This window comes from Narcine bancroftii, chromosome 5, assembly GCF_036971445.1.
Source record: "Narcine bancroftii isolate sNarBan1 chromosome 5, sNarBan1.hap1, whole genome shotgun sequence".
In the NCBI taxonomy this organism is placed as follows: domain Eukaryota; kingdom Metazoa; phylum Chordata; class Chondrichthyes; order Torpediniformes; family Narcinidae; genus Narcine; species Narcine bancroftii.
In genome coordinates this window covers 221,548,440-221,554,266 of record NC_091473.1, presented here as the reverse complement: position 1 = coordinate 221,554,266, position 5,827 = coordinate 221,548,440, and positions in this window count along the sequence as shown.

The following is a 5,827-nucleotide window of genomic DNA, read 5'->3' as shown; positions in this document are numbered from 1 at the left end:
AACCCTCTATAGTTTTGTCTGCTTTTATCCTTGTCCATAGCTATGTTAAAGCTCAAGGAGTTGTGGTCACTATCGCTGAAATGTTCCCCACAGAAATGTCTGTCATCTGACCAAGATCATTACCCAGTACTGCATCCAACATGGCCCCTCTACTCGTCAATGTGACCACCTACTGTGTCAGGATTCTGCTTGGACACACCTATCAAATTCTGCCCTATCTCTCTTACAATCAGGAGGTTCTAGGCAATATTTGGGAAGTTAAAGTCTCCCATAACAACCCTGCTATTTTTGCACTATTCCAAAACCTACCTACTTAGCCACTCCTCAAAGACATAAGGATTGTTTGGTGGCTCAGAGACTATTTTAGTCGTGATCGCTCTCTTCCTTGTTTCTGAGTTCCACCCACTAGCCCTTTTCACATTGGCTAACCAGTAAATTGGCTGTTCAACAAACTGGCTCAAGAAGCTGTTTACACTAGACTAACATTAACCAGTATTCTGCAACCTTTCATACTCACCACTGGGCATCCCAGAGCAGAGAGGCACCTATCCTCCATCAGTGACGTCCTGAGTGATGCATCAAGTGATGGCAGACCTATCCCCCAGAATTCCGTGTGGCACAGAAACCCCTTCATGAGTGCTCTGTGCATACAGCCCTTTCATTATGCTAAGGTACACTGGGACTTGGGGGCTTTAAAGCAAAAAGCAGTTAATTCCTTGCCTACCCGCAGTCTCTCTCTGTTTCTCCCTTCCCTCTGTCTCCCACAGACATATCTATCTGTGATTGCTGCATGTATCCACTTTGTTGTATGTCTGTGTGTGTATTTCATCCCCGCTGCAACTTTCCCATGCTTGCTAGAAAATTGGGTATATGTTTTATTGCTGCAACCGTTTTCCCATGGTCCTTTATCAATTGTGGGTGTATGTTTTTTCAAATTGTGCACATATTTCCCACACTCTTATTTGTGCATGTTTTATTCACGCTACGATTTTGTGTTACTGGGGTAGGTTTATATTGATCAGTGCAATAACATGGGCTGAAGGGCTCATACTGTGCTGTACATAATGCTTAATTATGTTTTCATTAAGCATGAATAATTTTGTTTAAATATAAGATCATAATCCATTGACCAGGATTTAGTTAATTGAATATAAGGTTTATACCAGTGGTTCTTAGCCTTTTTCTTTTCACTCGCATACCATTTTAAGTAATCCATATGTCATTTGTGCTTTGTGATTGGTTAAGGTGGTATGTGAGCGGGAAGGGAAGGTTGAGAATCACTGGTCTAGACCCAATTGTTACTGAACTATTTTGCTTGAGAAAAATTGTCATTAGCCCATTTCCTTTGGAGTTATAAATCCGGGCACATGATAAGCCAATTAAGTACAATTAAAACATTGGTTTTCAAACATTTTCTAATTTGTCCCAGGATAACCCCCCTCCTTTCACATTGGGCTAACCAGTACACTGAATCAAAATGAATCGACGATGATACCCTATCGGCGGACAATCCCCTGGGTGATCTGACACCTGCGTGCTGATTCGCAAACGTTCACACTGGCATGTTAGGTGGTTAATTACTAGAATAAAGTGCCAGTGTGAAAGGGGCTACATACTCACTGGAGAATTCCTGCACAACATTCTTCCTTACTCCAGCTGTGATACTACCCCGATTTGTAAATGATACCACCCCCTTATTTTTCCTCCTTTCCTATCCCTTTTGAAACATCTACACCCGGAACCTGCATTAGTCAATCCCGTCCTTGCGCCAGGATAAGCCTGGACCTCATGTGAAAATTCTATGTTGGGGGAGGATTACTTATTACCTTATCAGGCAGGAGTTAGGGGCAGAAAATTGGATTTGGATGTTATTGGACAAGTCTACAACTGACGTAGGAATTATTGAAGGTCTAATTAATTTGAGCCTAGGACTGACATTTTCCAGTGATAAGGAAAGTCAGGGATGGCAGGGTAAGGAATCTTGTAAATACACAAGGTCATGATTGATGCATTTGTAAATTTTATAAAGCTAAAATCAGAATCTAGGAACATCATGATGGCAAGAAAGAGCTGAAGAGGGTATAAGGAAGGCTAAGAGAGGTCATGAAAAGTTTTGAGTGAGCTGAATTAGAGAATCCAAAGGCATTTTATACATACACAAAGAAACAAACAAGATGATTAGGAGGACAGGACCATGAAAAGACAAAGATGGAATTGGAGGAAGTGAGTGAGCTGCTATGTGAGTACTTTGCATCAGCATTGATCAAGGAGAAAGACAAGGAGAGTATCAGGGAACATAGTGTTGGGAATGTTAATATGTCATGCAATTTTGAGATCAAGAAAGAAATGGAGGTGCTTTTTTTGAATATTTTATTTATTATATTCCCAACTCAGACTCAGTTAAACATTATCAGTGTCAATGTTGACGATATCAGCATTGACTACAATTTACAATGATCTATTTTCTATAGTTTCTGCAGAGTTCAAGCTCCTTTTATCTCCCTTCCTTCCCAACCCCCATATTCAACACTAAACATTTAACAGATCATAATTACACAGGAGACTAAAGGGTGAAACATATATTGGTATTTTGTGGGCTTGTCACTGCATAGCAGTCAGAGCCCAGCTGCTTTCATTTTTTTTTGGACTTTTACCTGATTGGAATAAGATGGGCCCCCCCCCCCCCATGCACCCCCCCAACAGTTGAGGAGTAGGCAGGGAAGGGTGAGACATGACGGTCTACCTCTAGTCATGTTATCATGACATTTAAATATGGTTGCCAAATTTTTTTGAAAGTATTGTATTTTTTCCTTAAGTTGTAAGAGATCTTCTCTAGAGGAACACAGGTTTGTGTTTCTGTGTTCCAGCGCACAATGCTCAGGCAAGAGTCAGATTTCCAGGTAACTGCTACGCACTTCCTGGCCACTGCCAAAGGAAACATTATGAATTGAATTTAGAATCTGGACAGCTTCATTGTAAGTCTTATGTCCATTACATTTCCCAACAGGTACAACTCAGGATCTTGCGGGAATTCTTTGCCTATGATTCTTCCTAGGACTTAACCTAGCTCCACCTAAAAGGGCCTCACCTTGGTACATGTCCAGGTTGCATGCACAAAGGTTCCTGTCTCAATGCCACATCTAAACCATTGATCTGATAATTCTGGTTTAGATCTGTTCAATTTTTCCGGTATCAGATAGCTGGCACAGAAAATTGTATTGCACCAGCCTATACCATGTGTTGATGAACTCATTCTGGTCTGACATTGGAATAGCAATTAATGAGCAGTGTTGGAACGACCTAAGTTCGACTCCCACCTATCTTGATTTGTGAAGGCCTGGTTTGGGTCCTTCCGCTTGGAGCAGGAAATACATCGTTGAGATGAACTTCCGTGTGTTCCCCCTTCAAATCATGGTCTCTATGTCGCTGCATTCTGCCAGGGCCATGGTTGGACCTCATTTGTTCTGCAGCAAAGATCTTATCTGAAGGTAACAGTGCAACATCTTGTTTTATGAACCATACTTATGTCTGAGTTGTTCAAATGACACAAGTTGCCCCTGCTCATAACAGTCCTCTATGCATCTGACACAGTTATGACGCCAGGTGTCCAGGATTTTAATCTATTCACAGTCAGGGGTGTTTTTGGGGACAGCCCCACTTTGATACCCAAATATTGGTTCATGAAATGGCAGTGCTTTTATTGAAAAGCATTAGGTGGGATTGCCAGGGTCAGATGGGATATATCACAAGTTGATGAAAGAGGTAAGTAAGATGGCTGAGGTTCAGATGAAGATCCTTGAAGCCTCACTGGAAACAGGTGTGAGCTCCCGGAGAACTGGAGAAAGCCAATGTTGTCTCTTTGTGCAAGAAGGGAAAGAGGGATAATATTAGAAATTATAGCCTCACGTCAGTCATAGGGAAACTAATTTTGTCCAGTTTCCTAATCTGCCTATATCCTTCTGCAACTTTACAGTTTCTACTACACTTTCTGCTCTGCCACCTATCTTGCTGTCATCCGCAAATTTGGCAACAAAACCATTAATACCACAATCCAAATCATTAATATAAATTGTAAACAGCAGCGGTCTCAATACCGACCCCCGTGGAACACCACTAGTTACAGGCAGCCATCCAGAACGGAAACCCTTAATTTCAACCCTTCGCTTGCTGCCTATCAGCCACGTTTCTATCCAGTTTAAAAACTGCCCTGTAATTCCATGGGCCCTCATCTTATTTAGCAGCCTCATATGCAGCATCTTATTGAAAGCCTTTTGAAAATCTAAATAGATAACATCCACAGTCTCTTTTTTGTCTATCCTACTTGAGATATCTTCAAAAAATAATAGGTTGGTCAGGCAGGATCTACCCTTTAAAAAACCATGTTGACTTGGGCCTATCCTGTCATGCATCTCTAGGTATTTCATCACCTCATCCTTAAGGATCGACTCTAATATCGTCAAACCACCGACGTCAGACTGATCAGCATATAGTTTCCTTTTTTCTGTCTTCCACCTTTCTTAAACAGTGAACCACATTTGTGACCTTCCAATCCTCTGAAATTGCACACAATGCTTCAAGTGTGGCCTGTTACAGAGTCCAGAGGACCCCAAAAACCAGCAGTAATAGAAATGCACCACAACACAGGGTTACTTAAACAAAAGTAGTTTTTAATTATAATTGAACAAGAAAACAGAATTAAACTTTAACTTATTACTTAACCTACTTACTAAACGTAATTACTTAATTCCCCCCCCCCCCTCTAATATTAAGCGCAGATGTGTGCAATGTATATATAAGATTAGAAAAGTTATTTGGATCACGGTCCAATCTCACTGGTCGCAGGCAATTCTTGTACTGTGCATAGAAGTTAGCATTAACAAAATTCACCAGGGTTTGGTGCTTAACAGGCAAATGGTTACCACTCAGGAGGGTTCTTGCTGGTTTTCAGAGAGATTCCTTTTCCAGGACATCCACAACTGATTCCTTCTCAATCAGTCTTGCTGACGAAACTTGCCCCCTTCAGGGTTCTCCAGATGATCCTCTTTCTTTTAGACCGCCAGTCTTCTACGTTGACCAGGCAGCCTTCCAAAGTTTGTCATCTTGTCCTTCAAGAACTGATTTTTGTGTCTCTCCTTTCTATTTTCCACCCTCCCTCTCTGAGAGCAAAACTCTTCTCTGCCTGCAAAGATCACATGCTCTCCCAGGCAAGCTGTTGTCGATACTTTGTTGCCTCTTGCAAAAAGCATTCTGCAAAAATCCTGCAAATATTCTGTGTTTTAAAATGTGTGTGTGCAAACTGCTCCAACAATTCCTCCCAAACCACCTCTAAATACTCGGTCACAGGAAAATTTTATGTAGATGCAACATAAATTAATTTCTTTCTACTGCCTCATCCAATGAAGACAAACCTATTCTACATCTTTTTCTATTTATTTGTGTGGCTACTTTGAAGAAGATTGTGATGTGTACTAGCAGATTCCACTTTACATCAATCCTTTCAATGTTCTGCCATTAATCATACAGATTACTGCTATATTTGAACTCACAAAGAGTAACACATCACATTGTCCAGATTGAAGTTCAGCTGCTATTTCTCTGCCCAGATCTATAACTGATTTAATTTCTTGTGTATTCTTTGGTTGCCCTCCACAGTTCCTCCAAACTTAGACTCAACTTCAAGCTGACGAACTAACTACTTTTTCATCCAAGTCATAAATGGTAGAAATTATTGTGATCCAGATAATCTACTATCCAGCAAGATAGTATTCACTGTGGAACTGGAGAGAAAATAGGCAAATTCGAGTGGTCCAGCTCCTTCCTGAGTTAG